At 43.9% G+C, this 22,173-nt stretch overlaps 1 pseudogene; it reads left to right on the top strand.

The window, feature by feature from the left end:
* The first annotated feature begins 686 nt into the window (after positions 1–686).
* LOC135568059 (NADH dehydrogenase [ubiquinone] flavoprotein 2, mitochondrial-like) lies at positions 687–21,205 on the top strand (annotated as a pseudogene).
* Positions 21,206–22,173: the final 968 nt, after the last annotated feature.

Genomic DNA, 22,173 nt, shown 5'->3' with positions numbered 1-22,173 from the left:
TGCACAATATGGCTGAGACTAATCTAACCACAGACCGAAAGGCAAACAATTCCTGCTGATTGCGAGGAAACGTGCTTTGGTTACATTCGGCAATTGTTTACATATTGTGCATCACATCAGGAGATTGAAAATACAATCAACAGAACCTACCTGCGAGCGCAGAAAGGTAGGCAAACAACACTTTCATGTGGACACCCTATCTCCTTATCTCCACCTCCTGTCATCAGAAGGACCTACAGCACGTACACCCTGTACATATCATTGTATTCCACATTCTGGCTTGTAGAGACAATTGCGTCTTTTTGTAGGGCGACTTCGGGTCAGAATGAAAATACACGGAGCGAAACGGGGAGGGGCCTAACTTCATTTGTCCAATAGAAACTCTTGTTTTAACGTTCCACCACTGTCAATGTCACCATAAAAAAAGAAAAAAAGACGCTCATATTGCTGAACAATGGAGTAGTACAGAAAGATACACACGTCCATGCAAATACTGACCGTTAAATCAGCCTAATAATCGTATGTGATCGTTCACATAAATGGAGATACATTTGGACAGAGAAAACAAAGTTGTAATAATTTCTGATCATGTTTGATCTGTGGTCGATTAGTTTCACTTCAGAAGTAAACACGTTGCGTAAAGCCAGACCCTCTCAATCGAGACGACCGTAAATCGATGTCAGCCTTTGCTGTCGTCAATAAGTGTTGTATCAACGGGACAAAACTACGCTGTCAAGATGTTTTTAACTTCTGCAATTCGATCTGTTGTATCGCAAACGGTATGGTTATAACAATGTACTCGGGTTATACTAACATTATCAGTCTTATGATCATTACGTTTTATGAGAATTGAATGAAATATGTTGCATGACACTTGACAAGGGCAAGCGGCCTAGCTAGCGGAATGGCTAGCTAACTAGTTGCTAGTTACACCAGCCAATGTTACACTTTCATTTAGAGTCATGATTTAGTCAAATATTAATATGAACAATAATGTTGATTGAACGATTGTGAAAATATATCTTTGTCCTTGTCAGTTCGCTAGCTAAAGCTTCCTGACTGGCTAACTGAGTTAGCTAGCGTAAAAGAGCCTTGCATAGTTTGCTGGCTAGTTTGCTTCACGGCTACCTTACAACTTCTTAATCGTTTTGAATCACAATGGTCATAATTATAACTGGTGCCTCATACTGCCAAATTGTCCTGTTGGTATTGAAGTCTTTAATAAATTCGTTTTGGGTTGGTATTGCATAGAATCAAACCTTATTCACACATTAACATCCTTCTTTTTCTGTCAATGTTCCATCTTCTCAGTCCAGGCAGGTCAGGAGTCTGCACCAGTCCGCTGCCAGAGCTGGAGCTGGGGGCATCTTTGTGGTGAGTGCAGCTGTGTAGGATCTCTAACCTCGCTGATTTCTTACTGTACTATATCCTTAATGTGACTAGCCTCAGAAGCCCAGGCTTCTTACCTACCAAGACGAGATTGGGAAGTATGGCCACACAAGGCTAGTCTGGGTACCAGTCTCTTTAGTTAACATTCCACTCCTTGCCATTCCCGTCATTTGCCAAAGAGACTGGCGTTTGGGCAATCTTAACGTTCAATAATGCAGACGTATTTACGGCACAGTTGTTGATTGCTAGTTGGAAACAACATGAATATTTTCCATGACAACATTATGCAAATTTGGTTGCAATATAGAATTTAATTTAAAGAATAACAACAAACAATAATGGTATGATCTGCTGCGACAATTCGTTCGTGAAGGCAGTGTCAATACTCATGTTGTTCAATGTGGCTAGAGAGAGAAATCATCATATGGAAAATATTAGCTGTACAAGATGCAATTGAGCTCCGTTTACTTCGGTTGAAGTAAAGTAAATGAAGGAAAAGAAACAGGAAACAGGAAGTGGCACACGTCATTCCTCACATATACATGGCCTTCAGAAAGTATTCACACCCTTGACTTTTTCAGCATTTTGTTATATTACAGCCTGAATTTAAAACTGATTTAAGATTTGTTTTGGTTACTGGCCCACTACACACAATATCGCAACATGTCAAAGTGGAATTGTTTTTAGATATTAGTTTTTAAATAGTTTTTATACAAATTAATTATATGAAAAACTGAAATGTCTTGAGTCAATAAGTATTCAACCCTTTTGTTTGTGTGCAATAAGTCACATACTAAGTTGCATGGATTCACTCTGTGTGCAGTACGTCACATACTAAGTTGCATGGATTCACTCTGTGTGCAATAAGTCACATACTAAGTTGCATGGATTCACTCTGTGTGCAATAAGTCACATAATAAGTTGCATGGATTCACTCTGTGTGCATTGCAATAATGTTGTTTAACAAGATTTTTGAATGACTACCTCATCTCTGTACCCCACACACACAATTATCTGTCAGGTCCCTCAGTCAAGCAGTGAATTTCAAACACAGATACAACCACAAAGACCAGGGAGGTTTTCCAATGCCTCACAAAGAACAACAACTATTGGTAAAATAAAAAGAGGACATAAAATATCCCTTTGGGTATGGTGTAGTTATTCATTACACTTTGGATGGTGTATCAATACACCCAGTCCCTACAAAGATATAGGCGTCCTTCCTAACTCAGTTGCCGTAGAGGAAGGAAACCACTTGTCCTGAATACATGTTATGTTTGGGTCAAATCCAATACAACACATTAGAGTACCACTCTGCATATTTTCAAGCATAGTGGTGGCTGCATCATGTTATGGGCATGCTTGTAATCAGTAAGGACTGGGATGGTTTTCAGGATCATTTTTTTCCTTCATGGAGCTAAGCACAGGCAAAGTCCTAGAGGTAAACCTGGTTCAGTCTGCTTTCCACCAGACACTGGGAGATAAATTCACCTTTCTGCAGGACAATAACCAAAAACACAAGGCCAAATCTACACTGCAGTTGCTTACCAAGAAGACACAGAATATTCCTGAGTGGCCTAGTTACAGTTTCGACCTAAATCTGCTTCAAAATCTATGGCAAGACCTAAAAATGGTTCTTTAGCCAACCAATTTGACAGAGCTTGAAGAATTTTGAAAATAATAAATGGGCAAATGTTGTACAATCCAGGTGTGGAAATCTCTTAGAGACTTACCCAGAAAGACTCATAGCTGTAATCGCTGCTATGGGTGCTTCTATGAATTATTGACTCGGGTGTGAGTACTTGTGTAAATATGAGAGTGCATTCGTGAAGTATCCAGATCCCTTCACTTTATCCACATTTTGTTACATTACAGCCTTATTCTAAAATGGATTAAATACTTTCCCCCCTCACACAATACCCCGCAATGACAAAGCAAAAACAGACATTTTTACAAATGTATAAAAAACAGAAAGACCCTTTACTTGAAATTGAGCTCAGGTGCATCGTGTTTCCATTGATCATCCTTGATATGTTTCTACAACTGGACTGGATTCCACCATCAATTCAATTGATTGGACATGATTTGGAAAGGCACAGTGTAGAAGCAGAAACAAAGCCATAAAGAGCTCAGAGACAGGATTGTCCCAAAAATTTTTTATATATATATTTTTAATAATATATTTTTTTCTGTGGTATCCATCGCTACAACTCCCATACGGGCTCGGGAGACGAAGGTCGAAAGCCTTCGTCTCAGCAAGCCGCACTGCTTCACAGCGCGCATCCAAGCCAGCCGCACCAATGTGTCGGAGGAAACACCGTGCTTGGTTAGCGTGCACTGCGCCCGGCCCGCCACAGGAGTCGCTGGTGCGCGATTAGACAAAGATATCCCTACCGGCCAAACCTCCTAACCCGGATGACGCTAAAGCCAATTGTGCGTCGCGGCCGCCTGCGACAGAGCCTGGGCGCGAACCCAGAGTCTCTGGTTGCACAGCTAGCACTGCGATGCAGCGCCCTAGACCACTGCGCACCCGGGAGGACCTCGGATTGTGTTGATTTTATTTCACTTTTATTTAACCAGGTAGGCCAGTTGAGAACTGCGACCTGGCCAAGATAAAGCAAAGCAGTGCGACAAAAACAACAACAGAGTTACACAATATAAAAATCAACGTACAGTGTGAAGTAAGGAGGTAAGGCAATAAATAGTAGCAAAGTAATTACAATTTAGCAGATTAACACTGGAGTGATAGATGTGAAGAAGATGAATGCGCAAGTAGAGACACAAAGGAGCAAGAGGGTAAGTAATAATATGGGGATGAGGTAGTTGGGTGTGCTATTACAGATTGGCTGTTTACAGGTACAGTGATCGGTAAGCTGCTCTGACAGCTGATGCTTAAAGTTAGAGAGGGAGATATAAGTCTCCAGCTTCAGTGATTTTTTGCAATTAGTTCCAGTCATTGGCAGCAGAGAACTAGAAGGAAAGGCGGCAAAGGAATCAAATCAAATCAAATTTATTTATAAAGCCCTTCGTACATCAGCTGATATCTCAAAGTGCTGTACAGAAACCCAGCCTAAAAACCCCAAACAGCAAGCAATGCAGGCGTAAAAGCACGGTGGCTAGGAAAAACTCCCTAGAAAGGCCAAAACCTAGGAAGAAAACCTAGAGAGGAACCAGGCTATGTGGGGTGGCCAGTCCTCTTCTGGCTGTGCCGGGTAGAGATTATAACAGAACATGGCCAAGATGTTCAAATGTTCATAAATGACCAGCATGGTCGAATAATAAGGCAGAACAGTTGAAACTGGAGCAGCAGCACAGTCAGGTGGACTGGGGACAGCAAGGAGTCATCATGTCAGGTAGTCCTGGGGCACGGTCCTAGGGCTCAGGTCCTCCGAGAGAGAGAAAGAAAGAGAGAATTAGAGAGCATATGTGGGTGGCCAGTCCTCTCTGGCTGTGCCGGGTGGAGATTATAACAGAACGTGGCCAAGATGTTCAAATGTTCATAAATGACCAGCATGGTCGAATAATAGTAAGGCAGAACAGTTGAAACTGGAGCAGCAGCATGGCCAGGTGGACTGGGGACAGCAAGGAGTCATCATGTCAGGTAGTCCTGGGACATGGTCCTAGGGCCCAGGCCAGTGAAACTGGAGCAGCAGCATGGCCAGGTGGACTGGGGACAGCAAGGAGTCATCATGTCAGGTAGTCCTGGGGCATGGTCCTAGGGCTCAGGTCCTCCGAGAGAGAGAAGGAGAGAATTAAAGAACGCACACTTAGATTCACACAGGACACCGAATAGGACAGGAGAAGTACTCCAGATATAACAAACTGACCCTAGCCCCCCGACACAAACTACTGTAGCATAAATACTGGAGGCTGAGACAGGAGGGGTCAGGAGACACTGTGGCCCCATCCGAGGACACCCCGACAGGGCCAAACAGGAAGGATATAACCCACCCACTTTGCCAAGCACAGCCCCCACACCACTAGAGGGATATCTTCAACCACCAACTTACCATCCTGAGACAAGGCCGAGTATAGCCCACAAAGATCTCCGCCACGGCACAACCCAAGGGGGGGGCGCCAACCCAGGAAGTGTTGGCTTTGGGGATGACCCGTGAAATATACCTGCATGTGCTACTGGTGGGTGTTGCTATAGTGATCAGTGAGCTGAGATAAGGCGGGGCTTTACCTAGCAAAGACTTAGATGACCTAGAGCCAGTGGGTTTGGCAACGAATATGTAGTCAGGGCCAACCAACGAGAGCATACAGGTTGCAGTGGTGGGTGGTATATGGGGCTTTGGTGACAAAACGGATGGCACTGTGATAGACTACATCCAGTTTTCTGAGTAGAGTGTTGGAGGCTATTTTGTAAATGACATCGCCGAAGTCATGGATCGGTAGGATAGCCTGTTTTACGAGGGTATGTTTGGCAGCATGAGTGAAGGAGACATTGTTGTGAAATAGGAAGCCAATTCTAGATTTAATTTTGGATTGAGATGTTTGATGTGAGTCTGGAAGGAGAGTTTACAGTCTAACCAGACACCTAGGTATTTGTAGTTGTCCACATATTCTAGGTCAGAACTGTCCAGAGTAGGGGTCGGCCGATTTAATTAGGGCCGATTTCAAGTTTTCATAACAATCGGAAATCGGTATTTTTGACCGACTTTTTATTTAATTTTTACACCTTTATTTAACTAGGTAAGTCAGATAAGAACACATTCTTATTTTCAATGACGGCCTAGGAACAGTGGGTTAAATACCTCGTCAGGGCAGAACAACAGATTTGAACCTTGTCAGCTCGTAGATTCAATCTTGCAACCTTACAGTTAACTAGTCCAACAGATAGTGAGTCCTCCAGATCAGAGGCAGTAGGGATGACCAGGGATGTTCTCTGTTTAGTGAGTCCTCCAGATCAGAGGCAGTAGGGATGACCAGGGATGTTCTCTGTTTAGTGAGTCCTCCAGATCAGAGGGGCAGTAGGGATGACCAGGGATGTTCTCTGTTTAGTGAGTCCTCCAGATCAGAGGCAGTAGGGATGACCAGGGATGTTCTCTGTTTAGTGAGTCCTCCAGATCAGAGGTAGGGGATGACCAGGGATGTTCTCTGTTTAGTGAGTCCTCCAGATCAGAGGCAGTAGGTATGACCAGGGATGTTCTCTGTTTAATGAGTCCTCCAGATCAGAGGCAGTAGGGATGACCAGGGATGTTCTCTTGATAAGTGTGTGAATTTTGACTATTTTCCTGAATGTGACTATTTTCCTGTCCTGCTAAGCATTCAAAATGTAATGTACTTTTTGGTGTCAAGGAAAATGTATGGAGTAAAAAGTACATTATTTTCTTACGGAATGAAGTGAAGTAGAAGTAGTCAAATATAAATAGTAATGTACAGATAACCTCCCCCAAAAAACGCCTTAAGTGAGAAATACTTTAAGTACTACTTAAGTACTTTACACCACTGGCTAACAAAAGACTATGATGTGACTAACACTAAGAACCTTAAGTCAATATCTCCAACAACAAGGCCATGGCTTGTTTTGTACATGTTCACTGTTGTTAAGGTCTGGCCCTACTCAACTATATGAACCAGCCTTTCATACGCATTGTATCATGCAACTAGGTCTGGCCCTACTCAACTATATGAACCAGCCTTTCATATCATGCAACTACTGTAAGATGTTATAAAATAAAAATATATATCTGAATATATATTGCAATACTCCACTGTATATACAAATATATATATTGCAATACTCTACTGTATATACAAATATATATATTGCAATACTCTACTGTATATACACAAATATATATTGCAATACTCTACTGTATATACACAAATATATATAGCGATACTCCACTGTATATACAAATATATATTGCAATACTCTACTGTATATACAAAAAAAACTCTCCCTGTCACTAGATGTCATGTGTTAGTGGTTACTGTTGAAACAACAGCACATGGTTGTTGCTTCTACTCAGGTGATGGAAATATGGCATGGTAACAGTCCCTTGGCATAGAGACATGTTGACATGGTAACAGTCCCTTGGCATAGAGACATGGTAACAGTCCCTTGGCATAGAGACATGGTAACAGTCCCTTGGCATAGAGACATGTTGACATGGTAACAGTCCCTTGGCATAGAGACATGTTGACATGGTAACAGTCCCTTGGCATAGCAACCATAGCTTGTGCATGTTTACGATGACCATTTTAACCAGATAACACCAGGATAGGACTGTTCACAAGGGGCAGTGGTACATTTCCTGTAGTGCCAATATGGCTGCGTTTACACAAGGTGTGTAATTCAGAGACTCCTCCCCCTCACTAATTGGTGTTTTTGACCAATCACATCAGTATTTTGTACAAAATTGTTTTCGAGTTGATCTAATTGGTCAAAAGACCAATTAGTGAGAGAAAAACATATCAGAATTGGTCTGCCTGTGAACTCGGCTTATGTTGTTGGATACAGCACTCATATTGGTGTAGATAAAAAGGCTTTATCTCAACCACCTTGGGCTTTCCTCTCCCCATAGTGATCTATGGGGGAAGATGGTCCTTTTCCTGACGAGTTGGTAGCTTTACTAATTTAACATTTTGAACTAATACAACATTGTTTTTAGTTTTGGCAGGTACTGGTAGGATTTCTGTAAAACTGACTTCAATATAATGATTAATAATGAATTAATGATTTAATCTGCTTGTTTTCTTTCCACTGCAGCACAGAGACACACCTGACAACAACCCAGATACTCCATTTGAGTTCACTGTGGACAACCTGAAGGTGAGTGGACGATGTCAAGAACATTATTATTTAAAGAAATGACTGCAAATCAAGACTAAAACAACAACTATTAAAACACCGGTTTATTACAATGTAAATCGCATCAATTTCACAACTTTTAACTTTAAAAAAAAAAAAAATGTTTTTTTTTTTTTATGAAAGGAAGCTTTCATAAAACAATCACATGTTCTGTTCTTATCAACAAACCACATCATATAAGCGTCACTAATGAAAGCCGTTTGTTGTTTTAAGAGGATTGATGCTATCATTAGTATGTACCCAGAGGGCCACAAGCAGGCCGCCACCATCCCCGTGTTGGACCTGGCTCAGAGACAGCATGGATGGCTCCCATCTCAGCCATGAACAAGGTAAATCAATCAATCAATATCCCCATCTCAGCCATGAACAATATGCCGACTGAGGTCATCTGTTTGCTTCAGAATAGAGTATGTTAATCTGGTTTGCTTTTGTGGCAACAGATTTTTTTAAATAGGCATAATCAGAATGAATGAGTGGTGTGCTGATGTAGATTTGTTCAACCACAGAGGGGGCGGGATCAGTAAGGACGAGCCATTTAGAAACCAGACCAGGGGCGGGATCAGTAAGGACGAGCCATTTAGAAACCAGACCAGGGGCGGGATCAGTAGGGACGAGCCATTTAGAAACCAGACCAGGGGCGGGATCAGTAAGGACGAGCCATTTAGAAACCAGACCAGGGGCGGGATCAGTAGGGACGAGCCATTTAGAAACCAGACCAGGGGCGGGATCAGTAGGGACGAGCCATTTAGAAACCAGACCAGGGGCGGGATCAGTAAGGACGAGCCATTTAGAAACCAGACCAGGGGCGGGATCAGTAAGGACGAGCCATTTAGAAACCAGACCAGGGGCGGGATCAGTAAGGACGAGCCATTTAGAAACCAGACCAGGGGCGGGATCAGTAGGGACGAGCCATTTAGAAACCAGACCAGGGGCGGGATCAGTAAGGACGAGCCATTTAGAAACCAGACCAGGGGCGGGATCAGTAGGGACGAGCCATTTAGAAACCAGACCAGGGGCGGGATCAGTAGGGACGAGCCATTTAGAAACCAGACCAGGGGCGGGATCAGTAGGGACGAGCCATTTAGAAACCAGACCAGGGGCGGGATCAGTAGGACGAGCCATTTAGAAACCAGACCAGGGGCGGGATCAGTAGGGACGAGCCATTTAGAAACCAGACCAGGGGCTTGATCAGTAAGGACGAGCCATTTAGAAACCAGACCAGGGGCGTGTTCAGTAAGGACGAGCCATTTAGAAACCAGACCAGGGGCGTGATCAGTAAGGACGAGCCATTTAGAAACCAGACCAGGGGCGTGATCAGTAAGGACGAGCCATTTAGAAACCAGACCAGGGGCGGGATCAGTAAGGACGAGCCATTTAGAAACCAGACCAGGGGCGGGATCAGTAAGGACGAGCCATTTAGAAACCAGACCAGGGGCGTGTTCAGTAAGGACGAGCCATTTAGAAACCAGACCAGGGGCGTGTTCAGTAAGGACGAGCCATTTAGAAACCAGACCAGGGGCGTGATCAGTAAGGACGAGCCATTTAGAAACCAGACCAGGGGCGGGATCAGTAAGGACGAGCCATTTAGAAACCAGACCAGGGGCGGGATCAGTAAGGACGAGCCATTTAGAAACCAGACCAGGGGCGGGATCAGTAGGGACGAGCCATTTAGAAACCAGACCAGGGGCTTGATCAGTAGGGACGAGCCATTTAGAAACCAGACCAGGGGCGGGATCAGTAGGGACGAGCCATTTAGAAACCAGACCAGGGGCGGGATCAGTAGGGACGAGCCATTTAGAAACCAGACCAGGGGCGGGATCAGTAGGGACGAGCCATTTAGAAACCAGACCAGGGGCTTGATCAGTAAGGACGAGCCATTTAGAAACCAGACCAGGGGCGTGTTCAGTAAGGACGAGCCATTTAGAAACCAGACCAGGGGCGTGTTCAGTAAGGACGAGCCATTTAGAAACCAGACCAGGGGCGTGATCAGTAAGGACGAGCCATTTAGAAACCAGACCAGGGGCGTGATCAGTAAGGACGAGCCATTTAGAAACCAGACCAGGGGCGGGATCAGTAAGGACGAGCCATTTAGAAACCAGACCAGGGGCGGGATCAGTAAGGACGAGCCATTTAGAAACCAGACCAGGGGCGGGATCAGTAAGGACGAGCCATTTAGAAACCAGACCAGGGGGCGTGTTCAGTAAGGACGAGCCATTTAGAAACCAGACCAGGGGCGTGTTCAGTAAGGACGAGCCATTTAGAAACCAGACCAGGGGCGTGATCAGTAAGGACGAGCCATTTAGAAACCAGACCAGGGGCGGGATCAGTAAGGACGAGCCATTTAGAAACCAGACCAGGGGCGGGATCAGTAAGGACGAGCCATTTAGAAACCAGACCAGGGGCGGGATCAGTAAGGACGAGCCATTTAGAAACCAGACCAGGGGCGTGATCAGTAAGGACGAGCCATTTAGAAACCAGACCAGGGGCGTGATCAGTAAGGACGAGCCATTTAGAAACCAGACCAGGGGCGGGATCAGTAGGGACGAGCCATTTAGAAACCAGACCAGGGGCGGGATCAGTAGGGACGAGCCATTTAGAAACCAGACCAGGGGCTTGATCAGTAAGGACGAGCCATTTAGAAACCAGACCAGGGGCTTGATCAGTAGGGACGAGCCATTTAGAAACCAGACCAGGGGCTTGATCAGTAGGGACGAGCCATTTAGAAACCAGACCAGGGGCGGGATCAGTAAGGACGAGCCATTTAGAAACCAGACCAGGGGCTTGATCAGTAGGGACGAGCCATTTAGAAACCAGACCAGGGGCTTGATCAGTAGGGACGAGCCATTTAGAAACCAGACCAGGGGCGGGATCAGTAAGGACGAGCCATTTAGAAACCAGACCAGGGGCGGGATCAGTAGGGACGAGCCATTTAGAAACCAGACCAGGGGCGGGATCAGTAAGGACGAGCCATTTAGAAACCAGACCAGGGGCGGGATCAGTAGGGACGAGCCATTTAGAAACCAGACCAGGGGCGGGATCAGTAAGGACGAGCCATTTAGAAACCGACTCCAGCATCCATTACTGGACTGATTATACTTAAGTCAATGCTACACCTTTTTTTGTTAATGAGCCTCCATTTTATTTTATTTTTTTTTATTTTTAAAACATACATTTTCCTCTCTTCTCCCAGGTGGCCGAGGTGCTTGAGGTCCCTCCGATGAGGATCTATGAGGTAGCGACGTTCTACACCATGTTCCTGAGGCAGCCGGTGGGCAAGTACCACATCCAGATCTGCACTACAACTCCCTGCATGCTTTGCGACTCCGACAGCATCCTGGAGGCCCTCCAGAACAAACTGGGTAAGAGATCGACAGGCGGACCCAGACATGAAAGGAGATCAAAGTGAAGATGGGATAAACAAATGTTGATTTTGTTATTTTTTATTATTGTCTATATGACAGATGAACATTACATTTACATTTTACATTTAAGTCATTTAGCAGACGCTCTTATCCAGAGCGACTTACAAATTGGTGCTCACCTTAAGACATCCAGTGGAACAGCCACTTTACAATAGTGCATCTAAATCTTTTAAGGGGGTGAGAAGGATTACTTTATCCTATCCTAGGTATTCCTGAAAGAGGTGGGGTTTCAGGTGTCTCCGGAAGGTGGTGATTGACTCCGCTGTCCTGGCGTCGTGAGGAGTTTGTTCCACCATTGGGGGCCAGAGCAGCGAACAGTTTTGACTGGGCTGAGCGGGAACTGTACGTCCTCAGTGGTAGGGAGGCGAGCAGGCCAGAGGTGGATGAACGCAGTGCCCTTGTTTGGGTGTAGGGCCTGATCAGAGCCTGGAGGTACTGAGGTGCCGTTCCCCACAGCTCCGTAGGCAAGCACCATGGTCTTGTAGCGGATGCGAGCTTCAACTGGAAGCCAGTGGAGAGAGCGGAGGAGCGGGGTGACGTGAGAGAACTTGGGAAGGTTGAACACCAGACGGGCTGCGGCGTTCTGGATGAGTTGTAGGGGTTAATGGCACAGGCAGGGAGCCCAGCCAACAGCGAGTTGCAGTAATCCAGACGGGAGATGACAAGTGCCTGGATTAGGACCTGCGCTGCTTCCTGTGTGAGACAGGGTCGTACTCTGCGGATGTTGTAGAGCATGAACCTACAAGAACGGGCCACCGCCTTGATGTTAGTTGAGAACGACAGGGTGTTGTCCAGGATCACGCCAAGGTTCTTAGCGCTCTGGGAGGAGGACACAATGGAGTTGTCAACCGTGATGGCGAGATCATGGAATGGGCAGTCCTTCCCGGGAGGAAGAGCAGCTCCGTCTTGCCGAGGTTCAGCTTGAGGTGGTGATCCGTCATCCACACTGATATGTCTGCCAGACATGCAGAGATGCGATTCGCCACCTGGTCATCAGAAGGGGGAAAGGAGAAGATTAATTGTGTGTCAGTCTGCATAGCAATGATAGGAGAGACCATGTGAGGTTATGACAGAGCCAAAACATGTGTCTGTGTGGCCATTACATTTTTATTTTATTTTTTACCTCACATGGAGGAGGGGTTTTGTGATAGGCCAGTAGGAGGATGGGTTATTGGGCCATTTGGTTTTATGATAGGCCAGTAGGAGGATGGTTTTGGCCATTTGGTTTGTGATAGGCCAGTAGGAGGATGGGTTATTGGCCATTTGGTTTGTGATAGGCCAGTAGGAGGATGGGTTATTGGCCATTTGGTTTGTGATAGGCCAGTAGGAGGATGGGTTATTGGCCATTTGGTTTGTGATAGGCCAGTAGGAGGATGGGTTATTGGCCATTTGGTTTGTGATAGGCCAGTAGGAGGATGGGTTATTGGCCATTTGGTTTTGTGATAGGCCAGTAGGAGGATGGGGTTATTGGCCATTTGGTTTGTGATAGGCCAGTAGGAGGATGGGTTATTGGCCATTTGGTTTGTGATAGGCCAGTAGGAGGATGGGTTATTGGCCATTTGGTTTGTGATAGGCCAGTAGGAGGATGGGTTATTGGCCATTTGGTTTGTGATAGGCCAGTAGGAGGATGGGTTATTGGCCATTTGGTTTGTGATAGGCCAGTAGGAGGATGGGTTATTGGCCATTTGGTTTTGTGATAGGCCAGTAGGAGGATGGGTTATTGGCCATTTGGTTTGTGATAGGCCAGTAGGAGGATGGGTTATTGGCCATTTGGTTTGTGATAGGCCAGTAGGAGGATGGGTTATTGGCCATTTGGTTTGTGATAGGCCAGTAGGAGGATGGGTTATTGGCCATTTGGTTTGTGATAGGCCAGTAGGAGGATGGGTTATTGGCCATTTGGTTTTGTGATAGGCCAGTAGGAGGATGGGTTATTGGCCATTTGGTTTTGTGATAGGCCAGTAGGAGGATTTGGCCATTTGTGATAGGCCAGTAGGAGGATGGGTTATTGGCCATTTGGTTTGTGATAGGCCAGTAGGAGGATGGGTTATTGGCCATTTGGTTTGTGATAGGCCAGTAGGAGGATGGGTTATTGTCCATTTGGTTTGTGATAGGCCAGTAGGAGGATGGGTTATTGGCCATTTGGTTTTGTGATAGGCCAGTAGGAGGATGGGTTATTGGCCATTTGGTTTGTGATAGGCCAGTAGGAGGATGGGTTATTGGCCATTTGGTTTGTGATAGGCCAGTAGGAGGATGGGTTATTGGTCATTTGGTTTGTGATAGGCCAGTAGGAGGATGGGTTATTGGCCATTTGGTTTGTGATAGGCCAGTAGGAGGATGGGTTATTGTCCATTTGGTTTGTGATAGGCCAGTAGGAGGATGGGTTATTGGCCATTTGGTTTTGTGATAGGCCAGTAGGAGGAGGGTTATTGGCCATTTGGTTTGTGATAGGCCAGTAGGAGGATGGGTTATTGGCCATTTGGTTTGTGATAGGCCAGTAGGAGGATGGGTTATTGGCCATTTGGTTTTGTGATAGGCCAGTAGGAGGAGGGTTATTGTCCATTTGGTTTGTGATAGGCCAGTAGGAGATGGGTTATTGGCCATTTGGTTTGTGACCTCACATGGAGGGGTTATCCTGGCCGAATGGATAATTTCTTTCTTAATAAACTTAAACTTGATGAAAACTTGTCATTTAGATCTATGGGCTATTGACATAGTCAGTCACCTCGCTACCTTACATTTGTAAGCTATCCAAAACAACTTTGAGATGCAAGTCCGTTACATTCATTGTTTGATTGGGATAAATCCATGCATAAAACGACCAAAGTCCTATTCATAGAATAGAGAGCGAAGGGAATATAGGATATGTTGTTTTTAACTGCTAGTAGACACAAGATGCACTACATGACCAAAAGTATGTGGACACCCGATTCCAAAATTCATAGGTATTAATATGGAGTTGGTCTGCCACTTTTGCTGCTATAACAGCCTCCACTCTTCTGGGAAGGCTTTCCACTAGATGTTGGAACATTGCTGCTATAACAGCCTCCACTCTTCTGGGAAGGCTTTCCACTAGATGTTGGAACATTGCTGCTATAACAGCCTCCACTCTTCTGGGAAGGCTTTCCACTAGATGTTGGAACATTGCTGCTATAACAGCCTCCACTCTTCTGGGAAGGCTTTCTACTAGATGTTGGAACATTGCTGCTATAACAGCCTCCACTCTTCTGGGAAGGTTTTCCACTAGATATTGAAACATTGCTGCTATAACAGCCTCCACTCTTCTGGGAAGGTTTTCCACTAGATGTTGGAACATTGCTGTGGGGACTTGCTTCCATTCAGCCAGAAGAGCATTGGTGAGGTCAGGTACTGATGTTGGGCGATTAGACCTGGCTCACAGTTGTCGTTCTAATTCATCGCAAAGGTGTTTGTTGAGGTCAGGGCTCTGTGTTAGAAGCACAGAATCATCTAGAACGTCATTGTTATGCTGTAGAGTTCGGATTTCACTTCACTGGAACGAAGAGGCCTGAACCATGAAAAACAGCCCCAGACCATTATTCCTCCTCCACCAAACTTTACAGTTGGCACTATGCATTTGGGCAGGTAGCGTTCTCCTGGCACTCGCCAAACCCAGATTCGTCCGTCGGACTGCCAGATGGTGAAGCGTGATTCATCACTCCAGAGAACGTGTTTCCACTGCTCCAGAATCCAATGGCGGCAAGATTTACTCCACTCCAGCCAACGCTTGGCATTACGCATGGTGATCTTAGGCTTGTGTGCGGCTGCTCTGCCATGGAAACCCATTTCATGAAGCTCCCGACGAACAGTTCTTGTGCTGACGTTGCTTCCAGAGGCAGTTTGGAACTCGGGTGAGTGTTGCAACCGGGACAGACGGATTTTATGCGCTTCAACACTTGACGGTCCCGTTCTGTGAGTTTGTGGGGTCTACCTCTTCCTGACTGAGCTGTTGTTGCTTCTCAACGTTTGCACTTCACAATAACAGCCCATACAGTTATAGCAGGGCAGAAATTTGACAAAACTGACTTGTTGGAAAGGTGGCATCCTATGACGGTGCCACGTTGAAAGTCACCAGTTCTTCAGTAAGGACCATTCTACTGTCAATGTTTGTCTATGGAGATTGCATGGCTGTGTGCTCGATTTGTATACACCTGTCGGCAACGGTGAGGCTGAAATAGCAGAATCCACTCATTTGAAGGGGTATCCATACTTTTGTATATATAGTGTAATTAGTGTGTCCGAAATAAGATAATGAAGAATGGGTGTAGGCTATAGTCTATAGCTGTGTGCTGTGAGACTGTTCTTCACTGCTCTACACCAGTCCAGTTCAAATAGGGTCAACCATCATCTGTCACATTACGATTTCGTTACCAATCGACGATGGCTGTCAATCGTCGTAGATAGATGATGCGATGTAATATCGCCCAACCCTAGTGTACACAACAGTAATGGATTGTTTAGAGTCGAGCATTAAGCTAGCTTCAGAGATCTAGGAGAACTAAGAATCAATTAAAATTATTTTTCACTCCTACTTAACGATGATAGCTAAACCTATACCTGTATATTTTTTTGTGAATATTAAGTAGTTTCTTTTGCAGTGTCAAGATGCTGGGTTCCAGTCGGTTTCTACTCTCTTTCCAACTCTTTATCCAATTGTCATGCAGAACATGTTTGGCTTGACAATGGCAATGTCGTTGACAAAAGCACAAAACTGATCTGGGATCCGTTCACCAATCCTTCCATCAGATCAGTCTTATAAGCCGGAAACATCTTCCTCCTCCTCCTCTCTCCCTCAGGCATCAAGGTAGGAGGGATGACGTCAGACAAGATGTTCTCTCTCATAGAGGTGGAGTGTCTTGGTGCCTGTGTTAACGCTCCCATGGTCCAGATCAATGACAAATACTACGTGAGTATACTGGATCTGGGAATGGCCAGGAACCTCACCATACTTATGTGCCGATACAATATGTATTGCGATTCAATACTGTGATTTAAAAATAAAAACATTTATTGTGATTCGATGTTCCAAACAATATTGCTTACCATATGTCTGCTGCAGAGGAACAAGAGTCATGAATGAGTAAACAAGTTTTGATCAGTCATTGAAATAAAAGTACTGAAAACAAACAGGCTCCCGATTTTTAAAAAAAATATGGAGAACAAAGTTGTGAAGGAAAAACACTGGTGCAGGTACAGCGGACTAGCACTGAGATAATACTGAGATATTCTCATGATGATACCTGCAAAAAATATTAGAGTAGTTGGTCTCTTCTCTAGTTCTCCATTAGTACCGTCTGTTAGTTGGTCTCTAGTTCTCCATTAGTACCGTCTGTTAGTTGGTCTCTAGTTCTCCATTAGTACCGTCTGTTAGTTGGTCTCTAGTTCTCCATTAGTACCGTCTGTTAGTTGGTCTCTAGTTCTCCATTAGTACCGTCTGTTAGCTGGTCTCTAGTTCTCCATTAGTACCGTCTGTTAGTTGGTCTCTAGTTCTCCATTAGTACCGTCTGTTAGTTGGTCTCTAGTTCTCCCATTAGTACTGGCTCCCAGTTCTCCAATTAGTTGGTCTCTTCTCAGTTCTCCACAGTACCGCCTGTTAGTTGGTCTCTTCTCTAGTTTCTCCATTAGTACCGTCTGTTAGCTGGTCTCTTCTCTAGTTCTCCATTAGTACCGTCTGTTAGTTGGTCTCTAGTTCTCCATTAGTACCGTCTGTTAGTTGGTCTCTAGTTCTCCATTAGTACCCTCTGTTAGTTGGTCTCTCTCTGGTTCTCCATTAGTACCGTCTGTTGTTGGTCTCTAGTTCTCCATTAGTACCGTCATTGGTTGGTCTCTAGTTCTCCGTTAGTACCTCTGTTAGTTGTCTCTAGTTCTCCGTTAGTACCGTCTGTTAGTTGGTCTCTAGTTCTCCGTTAGTACCGTCTGTTAGTTGGTCTCTAGTTCTCCATTAGTACCGTCTGTTAGTTGGTCTCTAGTTCTCCATTAGTACCGTCTGTTAGTTGGTCTCTAGTTCTCCATTAGTACCGTCTGTTAGTTGGTCTCTAGTTCTCCATTAGTACCCTCTGTTAGTTGGTCTCTAGTTCTCCATTAGTACCGTCTGTTAGTTGGTCTCTAGTTCTCCATTAGTACCCTCTGTTAGTTGGTCTCTAGTTCTCCATTAGTACCGTCTGTTAGTTGGTCTCTAGTTCTCCATTAGTACCGTCTGTTAGTTGTTCTCTAGTTCTCCATTAGTACCGTCTGTTAGTTGGTCTCTAGTTCTCCATTAGTACCGTCTGTTAGTTGGTCTCTAGTTCTCCATTAGTACCGTCTGTTAGTTGGTCTCTAGTTCTCCATTAGTACCGTCTGTTAGTTGGTCTCTAGTTCTCCATTAGTACCGTCTGTTAGTTGGTCTCTAGTTCTCCATTAGTACCGTCTGTTAGTTGGTCTCTAGTTCTCCATTAGTACCGTCTGTTAGTTGGTCTCTAGTTCTCCATTAGTACCGTCTGTTAGTTGGTCTCTAGTTCTCCATTAGTACCGTCTGTTAGTTGGTCTCTAGTTCTCCATTAGTACCGTCTGTTAGTTGGTCTCTAGTTCTCCATTAGTACCGTCTGTTAGTTGGTCTCTAGTTCTCCATTAGTACCGTCTGTTAGTTGGTCTCTAGTTCTCCATTAGTACCGTCTGTTAGTTGGTCTCTAGTTCTCCATTAGTACCGTCTGTTAGTTGGAAAACCACTAAGGCTCTCTGTAAACCACAACCCTCGTGCTGAATTAAGCAGAACTGATTGTTTTTTTGTAATTGAATAAATATAGCAATACAAATTTCACTCATTTAGGTTATCGAACTGGTTTTATGTGTCAGGGTAGTTTTACTGGGTAACTAGACTGGTTTGATGTATCAGGGTGGTTTTACTGGGTAAATAGACTGGTTTTATGTGTCAGGGTAGTTTTACTGGGTAACTAGACTGGTTTTACGATGTCAATAGTTTTACTGGGTAAATAGACTGGTTTGATGTATCAGGGTGGTTTTACTGGGTAAATAGACTGGTTTGATGTGTCAGGGTGGTTTTACTGGGTAAATAGACTGGTTTGATGTGTCAGGGTGGTTTTACTGGGTAAATAGACTGGTTTGATGTATCAGGGTGGTTTTACTGGGTAAATAGACTGGTTTGATGTATCAGGGTGGTTTTACTGGGTAAATAGACTGGTTTGATGTATCAGGGTGGTTTTACTGGGTAAATAGACTGGTTTTACTGGGTAAATAGACTGGTTTGATGTATCAGGGTGGTTTTACTGGGTAAATAGACTGGTTTGATGTATCAGGGTGGTTTTACTGGGTAAATAGACTGGTTTGATGTATCAGGGTGGTTTTACTGGGTAAATAGACTGGTTTGATGCATCAGGGTGGTTTTACTGGGTAAATAGACTGGTTTGATGTGTCAGGATGGTTTTACTGGGTAAATAGACTGGTTTGATGTATCCGGGTGGTTTTACTGGGTAAATAGACTGGTTTGATGTAGCAGGGTAGTTTTACTGGGTAAATAGACTGGTTTGATGTATCAGGGTGGTTTTACTGGGTAAATAGACTGGTTTTACTGGGTAAATAGACTGGTTTGATGTATCAGGCTGGTTTTACTGGGTAAATAGACTGGTTTGATGTGTCAGGATGGTTTTACTGGGTAAATAGACTGGTTTGATGTATCAGGGTGGTTTTACTGGGTAAATAGACTGGTTTGATGTATCAGGTGGTTTTACTGGGTAAATAGACTGGTTTGATGTATCAGGGTGGTTTTACTGGGTAAATAGACTGGTTTGATGTATCAGGGTGGTTTTACTGGGTAAATAGACTGGTTTGATGTGTCAGGGTGGTTTTACTGGGTAAATAGACTGGTTTTACTGGGTAAATAGACTGGTTTGATGTATCAGGGTGGTTTTACTGGGTAAATAGACTGGTTTGATGTATCAGGGTGGTTTTACTGGGTAAATAGACTGGTTTGATGTATCAGGGTGGTTTTACTGGGTAAATAGACTGGTTTGATGTATCAGGGTGGTTTTACTGGGTAAATAGACTGGTTTGATGTGTCAGGATGGTTTTACTGGGTAAATAGACTGGTTTGATGTATCAGGGTGGTTTTACTGGGTAAATAGACTGGTTTGATGTAGCAGGGTAGTTTTACTGGGTAAATAGACTGGTTTGATGTATCAGGGTAGTTTTACTGGGTAAATAGACTGGTTTGATGTATCAGGGTGGTTTTACTGGGTAAATAGACTGGTTTGATGTATCAGGGTGGTTTTACTGGGTAAATAGACTGGTTTGATGTGTCAGGATGGTTTTACTGGGTAAATAGACTGGTTTGATGTATCAGGGTGGTTTTACTGGGTAAATAGACTGGTTTTACTGGGTAAATAGACTGGTTTGATGTATCCGGGTGGTTTTACTGGGTAAATAGACTGGTTTGATGTATCAGGGTGGTTTTACTGGGTAAATATACTGGTTTGATGTATCAGGGTGGTTTTACTGGGTAAATAGACTGGTTTGATGTATCAGGGTGGTTTTACTGGGTAAATAGACTGGTTTGATGTGTCAGGATGGTTTTACTGGGTAAATAGACTGGTTTGATGTATCAGGGTGGTTTTACTGGGTAAATAGACTGGTTTTACTGGGTAAATAGACTGGTTTGATGTATCAGGGTGGTTTTACTGGGTAAATAGACTGGTTTGATGTATCAGGGTGGTTTTACTGGGTAAATAGACTGGTTTGATGTAGCAGGGTAGTTTTACTGGGTAAATAGACTGGTTTTACTGGGTAAATAGACTGGTTTGATGTGTCAGGATGGTTTTACTGGGTAAATAGACTGGTTTGATGTATCAGGGTGGTTTTACTGGGTAAATAGACTGGTTTTACTGGGTAAATAGACTGGTTTGATGTATCAGGGTGGTTTTACTGGGTAAATAGACTGGTTTTACTGGGTAAATAGACTGGTTTGATGTGTCAGGATGGTTTTACTGGGTAAATAGACTGGTTTGATGTATCAGGGTGGTTTTACTGGGTAAATAGACTGGTTTGATGTATCAGGTGGTTTTACTGGGTAAATAGACTGGTTTGATGTATCAGGGTGGTTTACTGGGTAAATAGACTGGTTTGATGTATCAGGGTGGTTTTACTGGGTAAATAGACTGGTTTTACTGGGTAAATAGACTGGTTTGATGTGTCAGGATGGTTTTACTGGGTAAATAGACTGGTTTGATGTATCAGGGTGGTTTTACTGGGTAAATAGACTGGTTTGATGTATCAGGGTGGTTTTACTGGGTAAATAGACTGGTTTGATGTATCAGGGTGGTTTTACTGGGTAAATAGACTGGTTTGATGTATCAGGGTGGTTTTACTGGGTAAATAGACTGGTTTGATGTGTCAGGGTGGTTTTACTGGGTAAATAGACTGGTTTGATGTATCAGGGTAGTTTCATTGTCTGAATGTGGATCTGTGATGTGTTGCTGCCCTCTGGCTTACAGGAGGACCTGAGTCCTAAAGACATTGATCAGATCATTGACGAACTGAAAGCTGGACAAGTCCCTCCTCCTGGACCCAGGTATGAATGTCTATCGCCTCATATCATATTTACGGTCCTGTGTTTTGCTCAATTGTATGCCGTAGTAAGATTTTATCATTTTATTTTAAAAACGTAAGCAATTGACTGAGGATGGTGCTAGACCATCTGACAAAGAATTTGGGAAGTTTGATGAAGACGTTTAAAAAAATATATTTAAAAATGAATGTTTAAAAAATCCAGGCATGTGGCATGATTACAGAAACACAGGCTCCTAACTCATATACAATATAACAGCATGTTGTTCAGCAGTGAACTGTGTCGAGGACATAGTACTGGACTGGTCCTAACTCATATACAATATAACAGCATGTTGTTCAGCAGTGAACTGTCAGGACATAGTACTGGACTGGTGCTTTGCCTATCCATACAATGTAACAGCTTGTTGTCTATCGGGTGACTGTAGAAGACTACGTTTTTGACACACACTGGTGCTTTTTACAACCGGTTGATGGTGTGGATCTAGCAAGAAATTGATAGAATCTAAGTAAACTATTGTTTCGTATTATTATTATTATTGTGTGTGTGTGTGTGTGTGTGTGTGTGTGTGTGTGTGTGTGTGTGTGTGTGTGTGTGTGGTGCATTCAGAAGTATTCAGACCCCTTGAATTTTTCCAACATTTTGTTACATTAGTCTTATTATAAAAATGTATTAAATTGTTCCTCAATCAACACACAATACCCCATAATGACAAAGCAAAACACATGTTTTTAAAAATGTTAGTACATTTTATTATAAATGTTTAAAAAACTGATCAATTACATAAAGTATTCGTGACCCTTTATTCAATATTTTGTTGAAGCACCTTTGGTAGCGTTACAGCCTCATCTTCTTGGGTATGATGCTACAAGATTGGCACACCTGTATTTGGGAGTTTCTCTCATTCTTCTCTGCAGATCCTCTCATGCTGTCAGGTTGGATGGGGAGCGTTGCTGCAGAGCTATTTTCAG

Source organism: Oncorhynchus nerka, unplaced genomic scaffold (assembly GCF_034236695.1).
Source record: "Oncorhynchus nerka isolate Pitt River unplaced genomic scaffold, Oner_Uvic_2.0 unplaced_scaffold_1714, whole genome shotgun sequence".
Lineage (NCBI taxonomy): Eukaryota > Metazoa > Chordata > Actinopteri > Salmoniformes > Salmonidae > Oncorhynchus > Oncorhynchus nerka.
This window is presented reverse-complemented; position numbering and strand designations above follow the sequence as displayed.